Here is a 26,643-nt window from a genome sequence, read left to right as displayed (position 1 = left end):
TTTCCTAGAAATTCTCTTTGATGTTAATATTATTCATGTGAACTCTGTGAGGTAGTGAACGCCGGCTCTCCGAGGGGGAAACGTGTGAGATGTCTCAGTTATCTCCACTGTTCAATCCCCCTAATTCCTGAGAAGAAGGGGGGGGGGGGGGGGGATCACTGCAAAAACCAAAACCGATCTTCCCAAAAAACACAGAATTCGGGGAGGAGTAGCTCGTTCAGGGTGTGCTGGAACAGCTATATTCCGTGTAATTGGACAATTAAAGCGGTATCTTGGCATCTCTCGCTGCCTGCTCAGAGGGAGGAAGAAAAAAAAATACGAGGGCTTGTAATGTATTCTGACCCTCGTCTTGATATGACTGAGGAAAATAATGCAACGTAACTCTACGTGTCTGTGTGTGAGTTTGTCTGTGTGTGGTAAAAAGAAAGGGAGCATGTTTTTTTGGCCTCTGAATTACTTGGCAGTGTTAATGTAATTCAGTTGGAGATGAAAGACAGTGAAAGAGGTTCTGAGGGTTATTTTTTTGCTGAGAAACGAGGGAGCGTGTCCAATTAGATGTTCTTAAATTGAATCTAATGCTGGGAGTGGGATTCTTTTTCATAAATGTACCCCCTTTTTCTTCATGATTTTCAGTTATTTCTTCATTTTTCATACTTTTTCATTTACTCTTATTGAGTTACCCCCTGAAAAAAGATTTCACTTTAGGTTGGTATTTAAATATCACTTATATTGGGGCACCCTTGCATTGACCTGGGACACCCCACTTTGTGTCCTTTACAAGTGGGTCCTTATACATTGCTTACATTAGTGCACCCTGATTTAAACTAGTACTGAGGCACCCTTTTTTCACGAGGTATTCCTGTTTGACCTCTACTGGGGCACCCTTAAAAACCCTGTTTTAATTGGATCCTTTGATATTACATAAACTAGGGTGACCATTTTTTGATTTGTAATGTGACATCCCAATAAAAGTTGTTTCCCTCTTTATTAGTGGGTCCATATATATTGGTTATATTAAGGGCACCTCTGTTTTAAACTGACTTTGGCACCCCTGGTTTGACTTGGCATCATAACAATTCTTTTTTTTTTTTTTTTTTTTACTTTTTCTAGTTTTATTTAGTCCTTATATATCACTAATATAGGGGCACCCCTGTGATTAAACTTTACTGAGTCACCCTTTTTTACTTTTATTGAGACATTGCTGGTTGACCTCTACTAGGGCTCCTCTAAAAGTCTATATTTTTTACATTAAAATTAAGTGGATCATTTTATATTACTTCTGTTAGGGTGACTTTTTCTGGGGCCCCCTTTGAGGGTTTTTTTGTTTTAGGTTTAAGTGGGTCCTTTTTAGAACTTATACTGAGGTGACCATGTTTTGATTTGTACTGGGGCAAACCAATAGAAGTTTAGATTTTTCTTTTTTGGATTAATCTGCAAGGTTGCCAATTTTATTTTGTAGTTTTACATGTGCACCCCTGGGAAAATACTTTTTAGTGTGTCCTCTGAAAAAACAAACAGTGATTCAAGTCTATAAGTGAGGATATCAAGTTTACTGTATACTGCAAAGTCGTAGCTCTGATCAAGAAATCCCTTTGAGATAATATTTTTATTAAGATACAATTAGTATAAATATCACTCTTTTTTATATCTCAATAGCAAGAGAGAAATACAAATCATGTTCAACTTCACTTTTAATCCCCCAGCCAAGGTGAAGTGAAGGCAGGCGAGTGTGTGTGTGTTCCTGCTTATCTACTTGTAATCAGGACTCCACTTCCATTTCCAAAGCTGGCCCTAACTAGATGGGGGCAGATAAGGCGGGCCACTGGATGCATCTGTATGCCAGGCCTATTGTACTGCAGAGGAGCAGGGAACGGGGGGGGAAGGGGGTGAGTTTGCTTGAATCTCTGAGGGCTGGCTAACCCCCTGCTCCTTTTCCTGAAATGGAGATGTTATTACATTAGCAGCTAAAAGGGTTTATTCACAGTTAGTGCAGTTTAGGCATGCAAATGGAGGATTTCAGTGTGCTGTGTTGCCTGGAGGTATAGGACAGAAAGCACAGGAGATTTGCAAGGATTAGTTCCACAGGTTCCTTTTATTATGGAAAGAACCCTTCCTGAATGAAAGGGGGAGGAAAAGGTGAGTCGAGGAGAAAGGGGTAGAGGAGAGGCAGTGAGGGAATTTAGGATGGATGTTTTTTTTTTTCTTTCCTTAGCCCAGTTGTGAGCTACATGAATGATTTCTGACATCTTGGCTCTCACATGTTCAGAGGTTATGCACACAGAGATGCCTTTTTTTTGGCGCCTCCGGCTGCCGTAACAGTTGGTAAACAGTTTGCAACCCCCTTGTCTCCCCTCCTTGAAGGGTGTGTGTTTCTGCACAAGCATGTGTACTCTGATATGTCTCACTAAACCCACTCTGAAATAAGCGACGGTTATGATGATGAGGCCTTTTGGCAAATTTTACAGCGCACACTCCTCGGTGCACATGAAATGGAGGGTGGCGACCCGTTCAGATCACTCATGTTGTGGCCGCGTGTCTCAGGGACTGTGGTGCTGCAATCTGATATGCTTGAGTTGTAAAGTTAAAGCCTTCATTATCTCGGCACGAGGCATAAGGTGTCACCTTCACTGGACCTGACACATGCACGCTCCCCTAACCATGGGAGACCACACACACACACACACATGTGTACACACACAACTCAAACCATGGGAGACAAGGCTGAGAGATGAAGGCTTTGAGGAGGAGATGGACAGAAAGACTCAGAATTAATGGTTGATGGAAAAGCCAAGGTCAGTGTGGCTTGGGTTTGCTGTGGTCAAGGTGATGGGTCCCGTTGGAGGCAAAGGGACACATGCACACACACGTGCACACACGTACAGAGAGCCCATTGCAAATGACTCAGGTCTGTTGTTCAGCAGGGAGTAGAGAGGGATGAAGGATGAGATTGACTGCGTGTATTTCAGTCAGACTCTATGTGATATCATCTGCTGAACCGCTAACTATCATTCACTCAAATGATGTCCTCTAACTTTTTCTCTCACTTTGATGGCTTCATCAAGGGATGGATAGAGGAAGTGGATACTACATTCAGTCAACAGAATCTCTTTTAATTAAATGATCCGTACTCTAAATACATTTCCAAAAATATTAATACAAAATTGTATTAACATTTTACGATCAGAACATATTCTTCAAAAAAATTAAATATATAAAAAATTGTTTAAGGTTGTTTGAAGCTGTAGACATTTTTCTATGAACAAATTCTTAGTTGAAAAACTATTGTTTGTATATTTCACAAACTGTTAAAAGAATGTCTCTTATTTTGAAAAAAAGTGCTCGGTCATAAAACGAGATACAACAGGACTGCAAATCATCATTTAAAATGATGCTGACACTTCATAGATTCTTACAGAAACACAGAAATCACATCTTAAACACATTTCTGTTAAATGGCTTTTATTTTGAAATGAACTGTATATGCAATTTGAAAACTCTACTAACAATGCATTTTATTTTGAAAATCTCACATTGAACGCATGCTCAGAAAATAACTGTTGTAAATACATCTTTTATGATGGAAGTTACACTTACTTAACATTTTCTTTCAAAATAAAATAAATAACACAGTATAGACAATTGACAGTTAGTGAAAATGTCAGTCACAATGGATGTGAGTGTGCCTGTGTGTAGCCTACATATAAGGTTGTTAAAATAGTTGATACTTTACATACATTGCCATATTGGGCAAGTACAAAAAACAACAAAAACATTATTGTGTGCATGCAAAAAAACCAAAGTACAGTCTGAGTTGCAAAAATGATATCAAGAAATGCCCTAATTGTATTCTTAGGACTTTCTTTTTTGCCGTGGTTTGTACAGTTATCACTAATGTTTGTCTCTAAGTGGAATCATATCAAAGTTTAAAAATCTGGTATTGTGACGATGCTAGCACATCCAGTATGTGCATATATGTTCAGTGCGCTGAACGACGGCCCTTGGGGTGAAGTGGCCCGTTAAAGTGGAGACGTTGCTTAAAAAAAGAAAAGTGTGAGCTGCTGAATAAAAGCTCTTCTCTGCACCAACAGCACTCATCCATCTTTTCTGGCAGAGCGGCTCTTTAATTGTCCGCATTTTGATGCTTTAACACTTGTGCTGTTAACAGCCATTAAACAGGAGTGTCCTCACACAACTGTGAAGGGAAGACAAAGGACTACAAGCACACAGACCAGCCACGGTTGTGTGAGACACACACACATACACACATGCAAACAGGACTTACACAAACAGTGGATATCTTTTGCAGGCTGCCTGTTGAAAAGACAATAAAATGACTCAGCAGTGAAGTTGTTTTGTGTTTGGTTTGAAGATATGGGATGTTGGTTTTGTGTAACAGACCCATGTATGATTCGTATAGAGGCTGAGTATTCCAAAAGTTTAACAAAAAAACGTTGAATGTACCTTTAAGAGGCAGTTTAAATTCTTTGTATATTGTTTTATTACAGAGCAGAACAGAAGTTAAGTTGTTCACAGCATCGTAAATCTACCTTTCATAATTCAGCAGCTCCAAGTTTTTTTTATTGGCAAAACATAACTGAGGGAAAAGTCTCTGGGAAAATAGTTAATATGTTACAGCAGAATCAAATAGACTGATTTGTATAGAGTTTGAATGAACGAGAACTTAAACAAAACACTTAAAGGGTTAAATACAGTCAGGATATATTTTCTTAAACCAGTCCTTTGTCTGTGAAAAACAGTCCATGCATATTCACGCTGCAATATTGTTTGAATATGATTACGAAAAACTAAATCAAGCATTGTTTTACATGTTTATGCTTACATGCCACTTAAATTCACCTTAGTAAGACATTTTATAAACACATTAAAGAGGCTCATGGCTGCACTGGGTTGCAGATTCCTGACCTGCACTGCAATGAACCCAGAACTCTAAAAACTTTGTCCAGAATGAAGTTGACCGAATGATTTAAGCTTAACTTTTTCGGTGTAACTTCTTTATAATGTCAATGAAGTTAAATAAAGAAGAAGCAGCTGCAAATACACTACTCCATGCATGTTAATCTTATTGGAGCCTTCTTTATTTCTTTCACAATATTTATTGTTAATCATTAAAATATAGATCCTGCTACTTTTTTGCAATTCAGGGCTTTCATTTTTATTCATTATTTGCTGTCTTAAAATCTGTAGTATGCAGTTTCCTGCACTGTTTTATGCAGTCTTGCAACAAAAGGCAACCTTTGTAAGTTCAGATTTAAACACCTCCTTGTGCTTGTCTTACCCAAAATTCCAGGTGCTGTAAAGAATGACAAAAAGAATGAAAATAGGATGGATAGTTTATTATTCCTCTCTCATCTCTCACATTGAACATGCATGCACAAGCACACAAAAAGCAATTGCATACACAAACACTTTTTGAGCACACACTTCCCCCCAACCCTGTGCCCTGGGCCTGGATCCAGTCAGAACAACAGTGGAGCTGCTCCCCCTGCTGCTTGGAGAGGGAAACTGCCTCTGGGCCCCGTATCACTCCCTGAGCTCTGCGTGTGTGCATGTAAGAGAAGGTTAGTTTTGGGTTCTAAGTATTGCATGTGCCAGCCGGTGTGTGCAGCTCTGCATCCCATCACATTACACAGTAGGTCTACTCTGCTGCATCCTGCCACAAATATGTACCTGACCTCACCTTCCATTCGCTCACCCCTGCTCCACTCGGTAACAACAGCACCGGCATCTGCAAGCGATTGTTTGTGGCTGCTGACTGTTGCTCAGCCTCCTTTTTCCTTTTTGTCTGCCTGGCCCGCTATAAAAGTCTAATGATCCATAATGTGTCTTTTCTGTCTTTAAACGAGTGTTTGTGTGGAGTACAAACTGCTCAGGATGGTTCCCACTATCCTCATAAGGGGGCGGGATGAGAATGAAAACAGACCAAGAAGCCAAAAAAAGAGACATTGACACTACATAAAAATTAACCTTTTTTAACACTTAGGGCATGGAAAATCCAGCACCGAACAGGATCTGGTTCAGTAAACGTCATTAAAAGAAAATCTTTGCTTTATTTTTTGTTCCCTCGTCTTCCTTTGGTTTTGCATCCTGAGAGTTTTCAGCTCTGACTGTCGTGTACATTTTATCAGCCATATGGTCACCTGTCATGTTCATATGACCAAGTGATCAAAGGCTGCTCTTTGGTTTAATTGTACCCCACTGTTAGGCTTCAGCCAGCAAGGACTCTCTCCGTCTAGGCTTCAGCAGGTGGCGTGTATGTGTATGCGTGTGTGTGTGTGTGTGAGCAGTGTAGTCTGTAAATATTAGGAGATTTGCTCCGTCCTCCAGCACACTAGATAAAAAAATTAGATTACACTTTCTATGTGCTCTAGATGTATTTTTAACTTTAAGCTTCATTTTAATCGTTTAATTTGAATTAAAAAATTCATTCCAATGTTGTGCTGTGGAGCTTTCAGGTTCTTCACTCATTTTACAGGCCTTACTCATCATTGTTCGCTGTATGGATGTATACGTTGGTCTTCCTTGCCCACCAGACTAAACCACTGACACATTCTTATTTATGAGGCTAATTAAGCTCCGCCTTCATCGTACCTTCTGACCTACATCAGACAGAAGAGTACAGGAACTTACAATCTTCTGCTTCAGGACCTTTTCTTAAATCGTCTGAACTGTGGAAAAGGGAGTTTAAGTTTTTATCGATGTCAGTGACTCCAATTTGAGCTCTTTTTGAAGATTATTCTATGCCCAAGGTGCTTTATAAAGACAGCTTTCCCCAGATCTGTGAAAACATGGGGTATACAGTGAAGAGCATCAAATAAGAAGACTGTGACTGGTGACCTGGACTAAAATAAAGAAGGTTGCAGAGGTAAGATGGCAGTAAAGCAGTGTATTTGTACACTGTGCTGCTGCCTGTCTTGGTCAGGACACTTTTGAAAAAGAGATTTTTAATCTCAGCAAATTTTCTGCTGGTTAAATAAAAGATTAAATAAATAAATATACTGTATAATGTAACACCATGGAGGCTGAAAGTCAGCTGTTAAACTGTATATTCTCTAACAGGTAGAAGTGACAGGCACTGATTTATCTTTTTATTTCGAAAGCTCGCACTGATATCTTACTGTCATGTTTCACTTCCTTTATTTTGCTGTCCACACGAAGCACTTTCTAACTCTGATTTGAATCACCGCTCTCTAAATACATCGTTAGAGGTCATTATTAACAGTTCTTGATTCGTGCACATTGAAAAACAATTTAGCTTTTATTTTACTCTGTCGTTGCAAAGGAAGGTTTGCATTGATTTTCCTGATGTTTTGATGAAGGCACAATGAATGAAAGTTCTTTTAAAATTTGTTATTTCCCCCTGCCTCTACAGCCCCCTCAAACATGCATGCAAAAAAAGCTTTAATTTTATATAATCAGGTTGTTTTTTTAACAGGTTTTTTTTTCAGGGTTTGATCCCCACTGTGTTGTATTTCTGATGTGCCTGCTTTGCCTGGTGTGGAGCAGAGGAATAGAGGCCAGTGCCTGAAGTCAGTGCTCCATGACAGTGCAGGGTGAGTGTGGGTCACAGGGAGGGGGGGGGGTTACATCCAGAGTGACTGGAAGTGGGGGATGGGGAGGGGAGGAAAAAAGGGCTTTTCGCTGGAAAGGGGCTTTGACCAGGCCGAGAGAGATTCACATTGATTGGGTTTTAATTTGGTGGAGGGCCCTCTTCAACTGCCGCACCCATCCCCCTTCAGTCCAAATCCCCCCCCCCTACTCCCTCTCTGCACCCCCCACACCCCCACCCCCCTTCCTGTCCCAATGAGAGTGAGGAGTTGAGGAGTCGGGGTGGTCCGTGTGGCCGGTCAGAGCCAGCTGATAGGAGTAAACTAAACTCAGCAGGCCTGGTGTTTGTGTTTACACTATGCGTGTGTGTGTGTGTGGGGGGGGGGGGGCGCTGAACAGTACATCCCTTTTATTGGTTCACATGTTCCAGCACCTTTGAAGGTTCTCTATAAAAACACAATCCATCAAGTTCTACTTTCACAGGTGCTCTAAGCACATGTTGACCTCTCTTTCAAACTATTTCATAAGTATCATCATTTATATTATTTTAAAAGACTGTATTAGCTGCTCTCCTTATCTTTCCTTCATGGTGTTGGTGGCTGTGAAACCCACGGTGTTGAGAGCTCTAAACAAATTAAAGGGCATTTGAAGTTGTAGTCTCCCCCCTCGGTGTTTACTTTAGCAATCTAATCTGAGCCCTAATCTCTGACAAGTTTTCTTTTTCTTTCCTTAATTTGCAGGCTCAAAGAGGACAGAGGTAGAGGTCTAGTCTTAATTAGGTTACTTATCTATGCACCAAAAGGATAAAGTTCTCTCACCAGGGCTGTTTTGAATTAACCTAATTGGATTTTTAGCAGAAACTCTGCAAATAGTCAGGGTTAAGTAAAGAGTGCGACATGAAGGAGGGAGTTCTCGTGAACGGTGTTGCGTGAACTGGCAATAAAAGCCCTTTAGAGGGTCATGTTCAAGGTTCTCCTTTCTACTCTCTCTCTCTCTCTCTCTCTCTCAACAAACAGCAGAGAAAGGCTGCAGGCTCTCTTCAAGGAGAGGAGGGCCATAAGGGGTACTTGAAGCCTGAGTTTGGGGCCCCGGCTCAGGCTGAGCTAAGAACAGCAGAGAGAGAGAGAGAGGTAGGGCGAGACAGCTGAAGCCATGGACAAAATAGATCATATCAAGCTGAAAAGACAGTTCACAGCATCAACACACATTTTCAACAAATTGGTTTAAACTTACAGGGTGAATATGTACAAAAAGGACAAAATCCCCTCAAAAAGAACAAAATCATTCTGCTCTCAAACTTCTTAACTGTGCATTACAGCTGCTTGCACTTCTTCATCAGAACATGAATTTCAATTATTTTGCATCAAGCCCTCCATACTTTGCTGATGTGTGTCGCTGTAGTCAAACAGTAAATTGTTTTTTCTTTGACTGATTATTTATGCCTACTTCTGAATCCTGAATGTTGTCAAATGCTGCATGCACAACTTGCTCCGGGACACTGATAGTGAGCGGATCAATTGTTGCAATGGAGCAAAATCATTACTGTAACTCCATTCAAATAAGAGCCTTCTTGCCCCCCCCCGAGAGTTTTTGTATGCAAAGTAAGGCAGCTACTTCGCTGTAGCCTTCGCTCACTTACAGATGAATGCATGTAAGGGACAAGTTGTACATACTATAAGGAGATTGCAGCTGTCTCAATTTAATACTGATGTCTCTATATGACCTACAAAAGCAAACCAGACCATCAAGTATATCTATATATCATAGTATATGATGTACTGTATATACATTTTTTTTTATTGGGGGCCAACATTAGTGTTGGATTCAAAAAAAAAAAAAAATCAAAAACAACCTGCAGATGAAGAATTCTTTGTTGAAAATTTCCCCATAAAGAAAAATCCCAGTCAATTTATCCGGTGAAAAAGAACAGAAAAAGCTTCACGACAGGATCATGAAGGAGCGAAGACAAACCACTTTGTCCACAGCTCACGCCAAAACCTTTATTACAATTTCTCACAGCTGCTTGAAAGAAAATTCAATCCACATCATGCCAAATTTTTTCATTGACTTCTAATATCTTTTTCTGTGTTCTGAGCACTTCTTTCATTGGAAAAGTTGGCAAACTAACAGATTTTTGTATGTTAATAACCTTCCCCGGGTTGCAGATTTAATTCCCACTCCGATCAAAACTCGCAGGAATTATTAATAGGCTGTATTCCCCCTCTGATATTCCAATGTTATCAAATTAGCACTTGCTAAAGAAACCTGGGCTGCATTAAGGTTCCCAAGTTCCCGACCACGCTGAAGTGTGAAATTATTCCAGGGGGCAGTTTGATTATAACCTGGGCTGGAAGATGAAACTATTCCCTCGTTCGAGTCTCTCAGGGTGAATTCATTAGGAAGAGGAGCGGTGAGACATGTGCAGTTATCTCCAAACCTGGTTATCATTAATCACAAGTATGTACAAATCAGCTTCTACAAGATGAGATGACATTTCTAGATAGGAAAACAAATTAATCCTCATGATTTTGATGATAAAAGAGGCTGTAGGGGGAGAAAAATGATAATGACATTGTTAAAATTAGAAGAAAAAAAAAAGTTTTTCGAAACAACACAGGGATTTAATGTAACAATTACAAATGAAAATAGCTTTCACTTTCTTAGCTGTTGTCCAAAAATTGGTGTCCATTATGCGCAGTAGTGATGTATAGATGAGTTAATCAAGCATATTGATTGCTGCAGTAGTGGTGCAAAGTGTGGATTTTTAATTAGCGCATGCTTGAGTGTGTTAAAACTCCTGCGCTCAGTCTGAGTGGATCCAAGTGGAACTGAGCACGTCAGCTGAGAACACACACACACACACACACACACACACACACACACACACACACAAAAAGCTCAATGTCCCACCAGCACCATGTCTGCCTCCACTCCGTTCTCCAAAAACCCCTGGATTAACTCCCTGCGTTCCCTTCTCTGCCTCGAAAAAAGTAGGACGCCATTTTAGGCCTGCCCCGTCCCCTCCTGCCCTTCATTTTGAATGGGCCCGCAGAAATCCCCACTGTTTGTCCGAGCAGTCGTCCTCCCCTGAAGGTCCCTCCGAGGTGGAGCTCCTAGGACCCCCACAGATCCTCATTCGCCGAGCTCATTTCATGTATCACATCTCTTCATAAATATTTCACAGTTGCGTGATCAAAGCCCACCTCTGTGAGCTCCCTGTTTGGCTAATTGCTTCGGCTGAAATACAGAATATTGTGGACTTTGTGTGTCCTCTGCTGTAAGCTAGCTCTGTTCAAAAAAGGCGCTTCACACTCTTATTTTTTATTACTCGTTATTATGTGTAATTATTAGGGATGTTCCTAGCAACTAATTTCCACGATTCCAAATTCAAATTCAGACTAGTCGACTGGTCTAAAGTTGAGGAAGCAACAATCGAAACCGAGCACAAATGATTAAATCCAGCAAGAACCAGGATCACTGCGTCGGCTATGTGAATTAGGTTTGGATTTTGGAAAAACGTTAGCAATGCTTGCGCGTTTACGTCCACATGTCTTGGCTGAATGTGGTTGCAATGGTCGTGTATTTAAATGCCAGCTTAACAAAACACAGCCGACCTTCAACTTTATCTCCATTTTATACATCAAAATACTGCCAAACAGCTCCACGCTGCAAGATGCTAACCGTCCACTGTGCAGCATTTCATCTGGGCTGCCGAGCATTATGGCAGTATAGTTGTGTCACAGCTTAAACACAACAACTGACTGGCATTGCAGGCCTGAATAAATAAAATATAAATAGTTAGTTTGACTAATTCTGGTGTTGAGAATGACAGCGTTGAGGTCTTTTGTCTGCTAACCACGCACATCCCTCATGATTATGTATTTAGCAGATTAAAAGTGTTGATTTGTTTATGTTTTCTTTGCTAAAACAAAATAGACATTGAACCTAAATGGATGGTTGGGGTTAGGAGGTACTTTTGTTCTACTTTTTTTTTTTTTTACACAATTAATTACCTACATTTGGCAATCAGCTGACCCAAACTTCTGATCAGAAACAGTGTGTGGCATGTTTGGGAATACAGAACCTGTGTACTGTGCCAAATGAAAGGGCTGAAGATGACAAGGCAAAGAAATAAATACAAAATTCAAATATAGCTTTCACTTTCATTATAAGGGGGGGGCTTTGTCGTAAACAGTTGAGCTTCCGTGAAGTTCCCTTGGCTTGCCATGTACAGTGCCATGTATTTTAGTTAATATCTGATAGGCTGCTTTACCATAAACACAAAACACCCCCCCAAAAAAATCCTGGAAATTGTCTTTACCAGGACTTTTTCCTGCAAACCACCTATGATAAATGGACTTGAGCTTGGACACAACACAGGACACACCTACCCCTTTACGCCACATTCACACACTGATAGCAGAGGTCGCTATGTAAGGTGTCCATCAGTATTAACTAATCCCGTTCATACACAATCATACGCCACCGACTAAGCAACGTGAGCAACCTAACCAACGTAATAATGCAGCCTTGTACTTTCTTCTACTCGCCAATTTGTTCTTCAGGGAAAAGACTTCAGGAGCAGGCTGTCCTGAAATTTTCCTGACATTTTCTGCATATGTGCAATCAGCTTTATAAACCCACTTTTAAAAAATCCAAACTCCCACTTGAATTCAAGGCCTTACAGAAAAACGTAAGAAAGAGTATTTTCAAATATATCTGTAACAGCATCGATGTGTCTTCCCTATATTCTTGCATTTGGATGAAAACTGCCGCCCCATTAGGGTATGTGCTTTTAATCCGTATGCTGTCCACCTGTCTCAATAGTCCATTGGTCCAGCTGCAGCGAGAAGAAGACTGCACGTCAAAGCATTGCTTATTGTCCCTCTCTGAGGCCCACCCCCCTGGTCTGGCTCTAACTTTTTTTTCTATAGACAAATGGAACTATGCATCATTGAGAGAATAGTGATGATGTTTTGAGTAAGCTTGAGCAAGTTTAGACTGACTCACTTGATAACTTTTCTTCCCTCTATCTGGAAATCTGTGATGTCCTCCCTCTTTTCTCTCCGTGTCAGTTAGTCAGTCGTCCAAGAATGCCCTCTCTCTCTGCTCCCATTGATTACTCAGCCTGCAGAGCGATGAAACAGCCGGACCACCTCGCCAGGGCTTTGCAGCTTTTCATGTTCTCTAAGTGCTTGGCTCTGTTCACTAAACTCTGAAGCACTGTTTGTTTAGAATCACTCATCAATCCAGTCAGGCTTTGAAGAAGAAAGTCCCTCTGTTATCAATTTCTTCGTCTTTTCCCCTTTTTTTTTGCATGTTAGGGTATGTGTGTGTTAAAATCGAGATTCTTGCGGATTCTTGTCCCGCACTTTCAGCTCTGAAACGCTTCAGTCTCGGCCTTCTTAAAGCCGATCGCGGTGGTCCAAAGACATTATTCCTGATTAGGCATTGTGTCAGTTTAACCAGTGCACATTATCATTATGCAGATGAGCGGGGGGCCAGCAGGGCATTGCACACTGGGCAGAAGAGGATGCATGCTGATGTTGTGTACCTCTCTGTTTGGCACCCTTGCCGCTCTCTACACATGCCACCCTCCCTGACGCACACTTCCTCGCTGCAGTCTGTCACATTTCTTTCTGCAGAGGACACATGCATGATGAGATCACACAACAGGCCCTGGGGCCGGTGTTTATTATGTATGAGTGGGTTTATCCTCTGGGTGCCCTGTGTCCAGGTTCGAGGAAACCAGGGGAGCGACCCGGCGTTTGTCGGCTGCTGACTGAGGGGTGACAGAGGTAGGCGTGGCCTGGAGCTCTACTGCTTGGCGGAGTCCCTGGTTTAGGCCTCGTTTATGTGCTCTGTGGGCTCCCAGGCTAGTGTGCTAGCTCTCAATCTGGCTCTGCTTCAGACAAGCCTCCTGTGGAGGTCAGCTGTGCCAACAGTGAAACAACGCAAAGAGGAAAAAGATAAGTTGAGCACACCTGTCCTCACCACAGAGCAGGGAGTATCTCCCCTGCAGCACACCTTTTGTATTATGTGATAGCCAGCATTTGATGGCTAGCTTTTTTTTCTTCTTTTAATGTTGTTGCTATAGTTTTAAACCTGTATTAGTCTTAGTTTCACAAATGGTCTAGTTTTCAGACAGCAGAGGAAAGCTGGAGGATATAGTAGCGGCCTAATAAAGTGCCTGTCTCTATAGAGTAGACAGCTGAAGCCCTGGTTTGAGCTGGTCTCTTTGCTCCCCTGCTGGGTGTATTGATAAGCAGCACTGAACCCTGCGGTCAGTGTTTAATTGCATTATTTGGAGTCCTCTAGTCACCCTCCTCTTTCCTTCTTGATGGAAGGGGAGAACAAGTGTTTACTGATACAGAGAACTAAGGATCAAAAAGATACGCTGAGGGAGCGAGGGCAGACTAACACTCAGGAGCTCTAAGTATGATATTGACGGATAAGTGAAAGCTTCAAACCCATTGCGCCGGCTAATCCTGCAACTATCGCTTATTATGATGGAGGGAAAGGCGGATAGCTGGAGCATAACAGGGGCTTCGGCTTCATTCAGGGTCTGACTCCGCCGACCTCCCAGAAAATCTGTGGAAATCTATGACATCATTGTTCAAGCCAGCTTTTATCTTGTTGTGGCTTATCGTGCCCACTGTTCCAGACATTCACACATGCACACACATACACACGTCTACAGAGGAGACTTCCAACAGAGTGGATTAAAACAGCCTGCACACTTTGACGGACCTCTGTGGGCCCCAGCGTCTGTTCTGAGCTCTGATTGGGGACCTTGTTGCTTCTCCGGTTGGTGACACTCAAAAAGCAGGGCAACAGCAGAACATCACCTCTGTGTTTAGAAAAATCAACAACTGTGGAATAAAACAAAAAAAACCCTGCTGCACAAATGCTGTTAATATTTCTTTAACATAATTTACAGAATAGGACTGGAACCCGCTCTCCAGCTCTGAGAATCGTGTCTGATTCTCATATTTACACAGCAGCCATTTTCATCTGCTTTGTGCTAGCCGTCAAACTAAACAAGTGTACCAAATCTGACTTCTTCTTGATTGATCCACATCTAAAGAGACAATTTAGTCAAATTGGGCCATATATAATGTATTAGGTACCATAAGGTAGCAGCTAATGTTAGCTTTCAACAGCTTCTAGTAGCTAACATATTGGTTTGATAGGAAAGGCCTGCTTTCCAAGCTAATTTAGGTATTAGTTAGCTTAAGGGCATGTTAACCAGAATACATAGCTAGTAATGACACATAGCTAAAGGTTATATTAACCACCAAATGAAGTAGTCAAGATTATGTTTACCAGCTATGGAAAATGTTAGCTAGCTAAATTCATGCTAACTTAATTACTGTAATGTAAGCTAAATCAAATGGTAATATTATTTAGCTAAATATTTCATAAGCCACTTTTAAGGTTAGCTAGCTGAAGCTTATGTCAACCAACTTTTGGTACTGCTAGCTGGCTAGATCAACCAGCACGTATAATGTCAGATAAATGTTATGCTAACTAATAAAAGGGACTGTTAGGTAGATGGTTGAAAGCTAAGCTATTTGACCCCTAATGTTGGTTATCAAATAATTAGTTTTAATGCCAAAATGGGCCTGGTGTCCCTTTTTCTCTACACATTCCACATAACAGCATTGCAACTTCCCCTTCCTGAACATGATGTCAGATGAAAATGGCCTCCATGTGAACAGGGTGCATTGACAAACAGTGGGTGATGGGGTGAGACTGTTCCAAACACAATAAAAAGGAGGTCTGAACAAGTTGCCATGCTTGAGCAGTGTTGTAAACCCTCTCTTCCCTTCACCTCTGTGCCCTTCCTCTCATTCCAATGATGTGTTTTTGTGGTGGCATCTGAAAGTCGCTTTGTCCACTCATCATGCCCTCCCACGCCCCGCACCCTCTATCTATACACACACAGATATACACAGAGGGGCCAGAGGGAAAAGCATTCATTCATGACAGGCAGCTGCAGCCTCTTTCACCTAGTGCCCAATCATGAATGGATGGACCCTGGATCGAGGGCGAGGACATACAAAGTCTGAAACCCACTTGCATGCACACAACAATCCCCTTCTCAAAAAATACCTTCAGTATCTGCAGCGGTTTGCGAACACACCTGCTCAAATTGTGCGTTTGTGCGACCGCTTGGAAGAGTCCCTCATTATGGTGACCATTGCGTTCTTTTCAGAGGAGCTGGGGTGGAAAGACTCACTGCGGCGCAGAATGGGGGAGACCATCATGTTCATTGTACAGTCTCAAGCAACTTTGAAGGCACGTAGTGCGTGCACACATTCACACTCTGCAGAGGCCACGAAGCATGTCCCCACTTCCTGGCACCCGACATTTCAGGAGATCAGGGCTAATTACATCATCATCAACTCAGGCCCGCACGTGTTCGCATGTGTTTGTGTGCATGCATGTTCGGTGTGACATGCGCGGAACTGTGGGTGTCCGTCAGGTTTTAATGAGGCTCCTCAGACATAGCTCATTGAATCTTTGGTCTAACGTTGAACGCCTCGCAGCTCTGATGTGGGCTAGTGTGTGCCACCCGTAAAGAGACACTCAGGGACAAACACTGCCGATCAGATGGCAGAAACAGATGCACTGCTTTCAGAAAGATCACACACAGAAGACACAACGTGATGAGCATTGATCCCAAATGCTCTTGAAAAAGGAGTTTTGTTTGTGCACTTCTTACTGTCGATCCCAGAGTGTGTGTATGTATGTGTGTGTGTGTGTGTGTGGGATTGTAGCTTTGCGATGTGTGTGTGTGTGTGTGTGTGTGTGTGTGTGAGAGAGTTGTGGGGTCAGGCAGGAGTTCAGTGTGTCAGAGGTCTCGGAGCCCCGGCTCTTTGATTCCACTCCCTTGCGGCTCTGAGAATTTCCTCTCCAGTTTCCCAGTGCTGAGCCCACGCTGGGCAAGGAGAGCCACGCCAGGAAAATTTATGTTGATGTCAGCAATGAAAACACCACCAGCCCTCTACCACGTCTCACAATATTTGTCAAACAGCAGTCTGTCCATTCTTTCTCCTTCTCCCTCCGTTCTCTTCTTTCTACCCCCGAATATTTCCATTCTTACTGATGTACGTTTTCTGAAATCTTAAATCCGTGGTTGGCGAGAGGTTTCACACTTCACATGGCTTGTTGTCTCTGCGGGGACTTTGGTAACACGGTTCTCTATTGGTCTCCTCAGGGGCTGGGCTAGTTTTGGGGGTGTCTTTTAAGGTGTAATCCACACATATTCCCTTCCCTAAGGGCCTGTATATGGAAACAAAAAACAAACAAAAAAAAATCACAAAGGAATTACAAATATCTCATTATAGCCCTCCGTTTTTGCCATAGTTTTGTGGAGTTTTATCATAGAGTTTAGAGTTTTAGGAGAGTTTAGAGTTTATTTTTCCTGACATCACATCAGCTAATACTTTAATTCATCACTATCGTTATCTTTTCTTTGTATGTATATGTTAGTGGTATGGAATTAAAGACTCCAAGGACTTACCTTTAGTAAAAAAAAAAAAATGTCCACGTTTGTTCACTTGCTGTCTTTCATGTTGAAATTTAATGATTGTGTTATCTTTCTGTCCAGCTTCAGGACCCTGCACTTTGTTGTGGGCACACTGATTGAGCCTTGCATTAATTTGTTAACTAGCTAGCCAGGACCACTGTGATGATGAAAGATGATGAGACTTTGTGCCTCAGCTGGAGCCTAATTTTCCACTGCTGCTGTTAACAAAAACAGGGGCCCTCTTAACACAGCTGCTACCTTTCATTTTCAATCTTATCGGGACGCTATAACAATACCCATTACCATCAACGACTCATGGCAAAATCTTAACAGTGTCTTGCCGGCAGCATGCAGATGCTCTTTACTTCACATACAAAAAGTGGGGTTACTTTTCCTTGCCAAATCAGTTCTAGTCTGAGCAACATGCCCACGCAGGTTTCCTAACAGGTCATTCTTTTGGCTAGTAACAGAAGCAAAACCGATGGCTGCAAGGATGGAAGGTGGTGAAATTGAAAATCTTCCGATAAAAAACAAAACAAATTAATGTCTGGTTCAACATCAAAGAAACAAGAGGCTCAGGTCAGTATTTCTACTCAATACATTATGTGTGAAACGATATGCTACTGCCTCTCATCACATGCACGTGTTGAGCTTTTCAACGTCAGTTTGACACATCTCTTGTGTCTTTTATTTTCAATTGCTGTTACATGATGTAATTCCTCCACTCGCTGTGTTTGGTGATTCCATACTGTTGGAAGGTCGCTGCGTTTGACTGGATTTCCGTGTGGTTGAAATGTGAAAAAATCATCTCTGCATTTGCGCTGAATGGTTTTTTATTGCACACAAGCTGTTGTAGTATTCATCATGCTGCGTTCCATAGATATTTATAGTGTGTTTGTGGCTCCACCTGGAGAGTGCAGGTCTCCGGGAAGGAGCACAAGAGGCAGACAGTTTCCAGCAGGTGAGTGAGTTAAATGAAGATACTCAGGTGCAGTTTTACAATACATGCATAATGATGCACAGCATATAAGAAATATACTTTCCGGATATATTTTGTGTATAATTTTAAGTTTGTGTAATCTGTCGAGTCTTTTGAGTGTGAGGGATGTTTCTCTGTACCTTCGATATAGGAGATAGCATCCTGCAGGCACTTCTACCCATGGCGCGCAGAGATAGATTTGTAGACATGACAAACTCCTGCATGCGTCTTTAATACCTCTTTATCTGATTTATTGTGTTTCACTTTGTCAGGAAGAAAGGTAAATCTTTTATCTTTGCTGAACTGTCAACTTAAGCAAAAATAAAGGTGGTTAAAGCGTCCCCTGCTAAACATGGTAGATGCATGAGGACATGCACGCACAAACACACACACACACACACACACACACACACACACACACACACACACACACACATACACCCATGGGGTTGTCTGGTCAGTGTGTTCTTTTTTTAAAGTCCCATTGCCTGAGGGTCAGTGATAAGACTGTTGGTTCTTATTGGCTGACAGATTCACAGGCTCTCATGACACAGAGAAGACAAGCAACATGTGGTGCATCCTCGTGTGTGCTTGGAAGTGTGTGTATGTTTTTGAGCAGGTTTAAAGTATTAGTGGCAAAGCTGGATGAGATGGTTCTATGACCTTTTAGGTGTTGGCCTGTTTCTTTGTAGGGGATCAGTATTTTTAAGTGCCCATCTTGGAGAAAAACAGCTCGGTAGGAAAGCAGGGGCAGGTGAAACTGTGATGTGTATATGGTTGTTTGTGTGTGTGTGTGTGTGTGTGTGTGTGTGTGTGTGTGTGTGTGCACAGGATGGATCAAGTCCCCTGCCTTTGCTCTGTTCCTCACACAAACACACGTACAACAACTCTTGGTTAGTCATTTACGCTTGGCCAGATTTGGACCGGGGCCATGCCTTCAGGCAGCTCCAGTCCCTTGATTCCCAGCCTTGTCCCGCTGGCCCTCAAACCCAGCCCCAGCCTCCCTCTACTGGGAAACAGGAGAAACGGCTTGGGCTATTATCTGGAGCTAAATCACCAGATTGCTATCGTCTTTTGCAGCTTTTGTATTATTATTACTATAACTGATGGAATGTGGAATTAGGTGGGCATGCATATTTCACACACAAACGCTGACACAAATAAGCTCCAACCTTGTAGCATCAATGACTGGATCTGTGTTTTGCTCTGATGTATTTTGCATTTCTACATGCTCTGAATTTGAAGCTCCTCTTTTGCATGTTTCCTATCCATAATTCATGTCATCTACAATCTTAAATGTGTAATCTGCAGTGTTTTCTTTAGTGATCTTTAGAGTAGCCTGTGAACTTGTCCTGATATATTTAGAGATAAAAACATCAAAATAAATGTTTTCATTCTTTTTTCCCTAATGAAAGCCTAAACAGGTCTATTTGCAAAAAAAAAAAATCTGCTGGCTGCAGCTGGACGTAGGCATGTGTTAGGATGCCATTTATGAAGTCTCCTTGACAGTAGCCATGACAAGCGGGCATTCTAGTCACGTTTCTCCCTCGCCTCCTGCATGGCATCCATCCATCATCTCATTGGTTGGTCATTGGCCATCATCACCATGGCAATGTGAGTGTCCTCCTGGTAGCCATCACCATGGCAATGGGAGTGTCCCCCAGCAACCATCAGCATGGGCCGAATGTAAGCCTCTTAACCAGGATCACCATGGCAATATGTGGCTGCCGAAAAATCAAGCCGGTGTCTGTGGGTATGTGTGTGTCGGATACACACACACAAAAAAAAAATTGGACATGAGCTGTATTACTCGGCATTGGTGATGCATTTTTTTTCGGTTTTCCTCCGTCATTGTCTTTCTCCAGTACATTTTCACATCGCCCTGCTTTAGCGTGGCGGTTTTGGTGCCGACATGTCGCCCCCTGTCCTTAACAGGGGCCCCGCAGGAGGCTTAAATAGCCCTGATGGATCCGCAGTCCATCCCAACCCCGCTGCTGAATACTCCGGGGCCCCTCGGGGAGCTTGTCGTCCCCGTCTCCTTGGGACATCATCTAGTGTCAGTGTCCTGACACACAATAGTGAAATCTGACAAAACCACAGGGGGTGGGAATTTAGGAGAGGAGAGAGACGCATGCCAACGCTCCAGCAAGGACATGGATGCATGACACACGCACACACACACACACACACACACACACACACACACACACACAGACACCTTAAAAACAAACACCAACTCTCACATGCACACATAATTTTACAGTGCATACACACTTGTGAAAAATGTGCTGTTACAGTTCTGTAAAGACATGCACTTGTGTCCACACACACACACACACACACACACAGACAGACACACACACACACACACACACACACGCACACACACTCAGAGTTAATTGTGCATATTCATGAGCATACATACAGGGTGTTCCGTTTCGCAAGGCTGACTTTTATTGTTTCCCTGGTGTGTACAGTGTATGTGTGTGTGCACTGACGCACATGAGCATGTTTATATAAGAGTGTGAGCGCATGTGTGAAAGCATGTGTGTGTGTGTGTGTGTGTTTGTGTGTGTGTGTGCCTGCCCCCCCCCCCCACCATGTGTGTGTGCATTTAGCTAAAGAGCCTGGTGGGTATGAAGAGGCATAGCTTTAAGGTATGATATGTTAATAAAATGTGTCAAGATGTCTGGAACCCTTTCTCTCTTTATAAACAAACTTACAGCCTGAGCGCTGCTAATTAGCAAGCCCATCTGTTCAGTTTAGCAAAGTTGTTGAGATTTACCACAGAAACTGTAAAAAGACAAGCTCGCTTCCACACGGCAGATGACAAGTGTTAGAAATCCCAAAAATTCAACTCCCCAGCCTGCAGCCTCTTGTTGAGTCTCTTTTTCAATTACTTGTCTATTAATAATTCTTTATTTATATCTGCAAATGAATTATACCAGCCTTTTTTTTTTTTTTTTTTGTCTGACTCTTCTTTTCGATAAAAAAGAGCACTCTCACACACCAGCAGGACTGGAGTGTTCGCTGAGGCACAGCATATGAAGATACAGGGTTACATTCCCCAAACAGCATCATCCAAAGCTGTGGCAATTTGCTGTGAGAACATTAATTGCTGTGGCTGGGGCCCAGGTTGTGCATGCTAAGCACTCTCTGCAGCAACGTCTGTAATACGTGTGTACGAGAGAGTTTGTTATTTGCTTTTGCGCTCGCATATTTCTATGTGTGCGTGTGTGTGTTTGTGTATATGTGTGCTAGTGTCGGATGGAGAGGGGGGTGCACAGGGGGTCCATCTGCTCTCTTCTGCTCCTCTGCACTGATATAAGATTACGTTAATCTGGGTACTTGTCAGGACAGGTTAGTGAAAGCAGACGACTGGGTGGGACTCATGCTAAACAGGTTGGCTAGAAAACGGCTGTTTTTGCCCTCAGACTCTGCGATGTGGGCTCTGGCACAGGGCGGCGGATGGTGAAGGGTTTCATAACCGCAGCGATTTGTTTCAGGGCTGTCTGTTTTTTTCAGAAAAACAATGTCAACCTTTTCGTGTAATCAAGGGAAGTCCTTTTTATTTGCAAAACAAACCTTTTTCTATCATAAAATTATTTATGATTCACACCAGTTGTGGTGGCTTAGGATCAATACAGCAAATCCTGTTTCTCTGGTACACATTAACCCTTTATTTTCTGTTTGCATGTGTCAGTCCTGTGGAAGTCAAGCCCCCCAACTTGTGTCCCTGTCCTCCCCCTGAGCCACCTCTGTTGTGTTGGCCCCCTCCTCCCACCTCTCCAAACATTTTTATTCAATTAAATAGCCCTCCTAAATCCCATCCTGCATCCTGTGTGCTTCTGATGTTGTTTTCTCTGTAAGCACTTTTAAGGCCGTAATGATTTTGTAACTTGTTATGCTAATTAGCGCGGCCCTCTCAGACTGGGTTGCAGGGAGAAGGATTTATTACCCGTTTGCTTGGAGGGGAAGGAAAGAAGGAGAAGTTAGTCCTGTTAACCAAGGATAATTGGGCAAAAAATAGCCAGGCCACTGGCACTGACTGGGAGGAGTAGCAGTTAACCCTGTTTCCTGTGTTTTATTTCAAACTTAATGTTTCCTCTTGTTTAAACTTCCTCTCAGGGATTCCTGCTAATCTGCCTGCCGGAGCCCTATTGGTGGATTGGAGCAGCATTGGGGGCCACAGAGAGGAGGGGCTGAATTCAATCAAACCCCAGTGAGGATGTATGACAACAGCCAGAGTTCAGTTTGGTGAGGGCAAATAGAGTTTTAAAATGATTGATGTATTTTCATAGATGGATAGATATTTTATTAATCCAGGGGTCGCGACCCCCGAAATAAGGGTGTCAGAGACTGGGGTCCACTGTCTGGAGGTAGTTATGGCTTATAATGTAGCGCACATGCACATAGGCATATCCAAACACTGCTAACAAAAAAGAACAACACAAAAGTATAACAGTCTAAACATTATTATATATATTTATTTAGTGTAAGAAAGGCTGGAAGCAGAATACAAGTAGTTTTCCATATACAGACTTTTACTTGAAAATAAATAAAACATACACGTGAGAAAGGTTCAGAGCGACAGAAATGTTGTGATTTTTATAATAAATTGGTGATACTTAGCAAGAGTAGTGAGCGGGATTTTTTTCTTTTCAAGTATTAGTTTGTTGCCTTGTGCACCTGAGATAGTTCGATGTGCGAACATCTGAAAAAAAAAAAACATGTACAGACTTTAAAACTGAGTGGACATTCAAAATTTAAAAGACACACATGCATGTTCATATTTATGTGTAAAGAGCAGCAGATGCCGACATTGTTGCTTTCATGTGCAAACTTACATTCAAAGTCTTCTTACAAATTAATTTCATTTTCATGTCACTTAATGTTTGTTTTTTTTAAAAACGGAATTCATTTTTTAATCTACTTTTACAATAACAGGTACCATACGCATACAATTTAAAATTATTTTTGTTTTTTGTTTTTTTGGAAGGCATCTTGCGACCCCTTTCTAGGAGGCTCGTGACCCTCTGGGGGGGCCCGACCCCCACTTTGGGAACCATTGTATTAATCCTTTGGAGGATAATAGACAGTCCCAGCAGCTATAATCACGTCGAAGAGAGCATATCTAACGCTGAACATTACATTTAGGCACAGAAAAACTGAAAATATAATCATTTAAATAAAATGGAAAAAAAATTACAAATAAAGAATAAAACTTAAAACACTTAACAGGCTGCTGCTCCACCCGGGACGCTTCCCTCTTATCATATTCTATGAGAAAATATGGAGAATTTGAGATGGTCTTTTTTTTTTTTTTTTTACATTTGTATGTTTCAGAAAGTGTTTTTTATTACATTGTTTTAATTCTACAAGTTAATGTCTGAGTCACTCTGTTCTTTTGTGTATCTGAATAAATTCTGTTATTTCCCTGCAGAAGCATATGCTCAGAGCTCCATTTCCTTAATGAACACACTGTGAATAAAATGCTCCTACTTTTATGACCTTACCGTCTGTTGTTAAGTTTTGTCTTTCACCTAACTGTTTTGCATTAACATGTTTTTATTAGAACAAACATTTTCCAGTTTTTACAGTGGAATTCCCATGCATGTAGCCTTTTATGATCAGCTGCAATAACAGGCAGCGCTAACTCATTCCATACCCACAACCCTCTCCCTCAGGAAAAACACTCATCTGTTTTTGTCAGTACCATGCCGGGACTGTATCAGTCATCCACTTTCAAGGAATTTACAGGCTCAAGTAAGACCTCCTTGAAGACATATTTGTGTTAGAAAAGAGTAAAAAAAAAAAGGAAGAAAAGGTTGTTCAAATGCTTTGCCATGTTATTCTGAGAATGTGGGGAGATAAAAATCTATATTCAAACGTGACCTTTGATGTGATATTTCAGTCCAAATCTCATTTTTACTGCACATCATAAAGGACTCTGTTCTTTTTTATCACAAATAGCTTTTATGTTTCGATGGTTTTATTAAAACTAAATCCTCTTTTTCCTCTGGTTTTAATCTTTTGTTAAAAAAAAAAACCTTGAAAGCAATTTGACAAGAAAGACGAAAACAGATTTTAACCCGTTAATTTGAGAATTCAACATTTCTGTGCCGCCGTTGCTAATTGCTGTTTTGATTGTTTTCAAGTTCAGTTATTAGCCACATTAGGTCAGATTAAGGACAAGCATGCCGAGACAAAGCCAGGTAATTAAGAGAGGGTATGGAAGCCCGAGTCAGCCCCTGTCCAGCTACACTTGACTTCATTAATACAGCTAGCTTAAATCAACCGTCACAATGCTAGCAGGTAGGCTGTGTTTTTCTCAATGTGAACTTGTAGTCCTGCCTCCCAGCCTTCACAATAGGCTGCTTAGCATCCACAGTATGGCTATTGTCACTGTCAGCCATAGGATGGGAGGCAAGGGCATGGCAGAGGGGAGAAGTTTGGGAAGAAAGCACTTGACATCCCCTCTCGCAAGCAAACGCCCTCATTAATTACACCCTAAAGATAATTATTTTCTTGATTTGTTTGCTCTCTCTGGCCACATGTCCCATTGTGCTTCGCTGTATTTCTCTCTGCTCTTGTTTACTTTATTTATCTATTTTTGTGTTTACCTCCCCCTCTCCCTCCCTCCCCCCCCCTCCCTACTCACACCATATGGTTGCAGATCAAATAATGTCAAACATTTTGCCCTTGCAAGTTTTTGCAATTTGCAGTTTCCAAATGTGAGACCTGTTGAAAGCAGGAGTGATAATGGGCATGCTCTACCCCCCGTCGCTTTTGTCCCACCATATCTCCCTTCAATTAATGCTACAGCGGGAGTTTCATGTAATAACACTTGCACTTCTGAGCTGTCCGCATGAGCGAGAGGGAGAAGAGAGGGAGACGGGAGAACAGAGGAGGGAACATGGGGAGGAGGAGGAGGAGGCGGCTGGGAAGAGGTAGAAGAGAAGGAGAGAGAAACAATTAAAAAAACATGGCCGGGATGCCATGACGGGCCTGTGTTGTGTGGCCATGTGAATGTTGCATGTCAGCTAAATGGAGCGAAGAAGGGGGATGATGTGATTGGCGGTTAGGAGAGCGCATGCTAAGCTTGTCCATCACTGTTGCAGAGTGCAATCAAACTTGTGCCAGCAGGACGGAGGATGCGTTGACAGCTGTAATTACCCATCGCCATGGTGATCACTTTTGGCCCTCTGTGGATGGCCGACAGAGGCCCCTCCTCCAGGCAGCCTTTAATCAGATTGCGTTGTCAGTTGTCAGGTAGAGACGGGTGGACCGGACCCTGTGTGTGCACCGACTTGGGTCCATAAGTGTTTTTAATTAGGTGTCCCCATCAAAACAGATGACACTGTTATAAGATAAAAGGAACATGAAAATACACCTGAATGGAGTAGAGGGTCCACTAAGATGCTTGTGTGTGTGTGTGTGTGTTTATAGAACAGGAGCGTAGGTGGACTGTGTGTTCATGTGGTCATTAATAGGATGTATTATTACAGCCCTCCGGATGTCTGGTTATCTATAGCATCTCTTTGTCCCTCCATATAACAGCAAAAACAACCATTGTCTCAATGATTCCCCTGTTTGTTTTTACTTTGCAGTGATACGTTTAATTTGCAGTTAAAAACTAAAAGACCAGAGTTTTTAAGAAACCTAGACGCATGTAAGATATAACATAACATTGCCTTAGGTGTTTTAATAATCTATCTCACAGCAGAACAAACAGCAGTTAACACAGGGGTAGCATATTTAACAGAAATGGGTGGTTGTCCTCATTTACCTTGTTTTAAAAGTGTCAGCTTATCGTGAGCAGAACCCGCTACACTTCAGCCCCCATGAACTCGACGACACACTTGATCAATGCTTTTTTGATTTCATGTGTGACTGAACGGCTTTGATTCCCACTGTCCTGAGTTGAAAAGATTATTTTCATATCGTGAAAGTCGCATCATAATCGTTGTTTTCCCCCGCCAACCATCTCTGTATTTCCCAATCTCGAAGCCAAATATCCTTGAACTTGCTTTCCCCCACTTTCTTCTCCTGCTCTTTTCCAGTCATGTTTTTGTTTTACAAGCATGTAATCCCATGAATTGTGACGGAAACAAGCAAATCCACATTAAACGTATGATAATATAACATTGAACGCCTCACACCTCAAGATTTTAAAAATGTTGCGGGGGAAATGTCAGCTCACACAGTAAGACTGATTCGCTTACGACACACGACCCAAACTCACGATTAAGGTGCTAACACTGTACGCTCCGATTGCTGGGAACAACCGACAGACACCTCATACCTGCTGGTGTTTTGGTCACTGTTTGACAGTTTGTGCAATCAGGAAAAAAAGGCCTGAAGTCTGTGAATCGGTTGGTGGATTATGACATTATATGACCTTAAATTTAAGAGACTTTTTAAGACTATTTTAGGCTCCAAGGGAACCCTTGTGTTTGGGTAAATTCCTATGAAATGAATGCAGTCCACAAAATCATTTTTGTAAAAGACTCACAGCCGGCAGCTATGGTGTTTACACCGAGCTTTAGCTTGAAGTATAGCA

At 42.0% G+C, this 26,643-nt stretch overlaps 1 long non-coding RNA gene across 1 annotated transcript in view; it reads left to right on the top strand.

Annotated features, from left to right (window-relative positions):
- Window positions 1-22,763, top strand: part of LOC132987519 (uncharacterized) — a 60,262-nt gene extending 37,499 nt beyond the window's left edge. The window contains exon 3 of the long non-coding RNA XR_009675624.1: window positions 22,209-22,763. This is a non-coding gene — a long non-coding RNA (uncharacterized LOC132987519). The remainder of the gene's footprint in view (window positions 1-22,208) is intronic.
- Window positions 22,764-26,643: the final 3,880 nt, after the last annotated feature.

Source organism: Labrus mixtus, chromosome 13 (assembly GCF_963584025.1).
Source record: "Labrus mixtus chromosome 13, fLabMix1.1, whole genome shotgun sequence".
Taxonomy (NCBI): Eukaryota; Metazoa; Chordata; class Actinopteri; order Labriformes; family Labridae; genus Labrus; species Labrus mixtus.
Note: the sequence above shows the minus strand (reverse complement) of the source record. Positions and strands in the feature narration are given on the sequence as shown.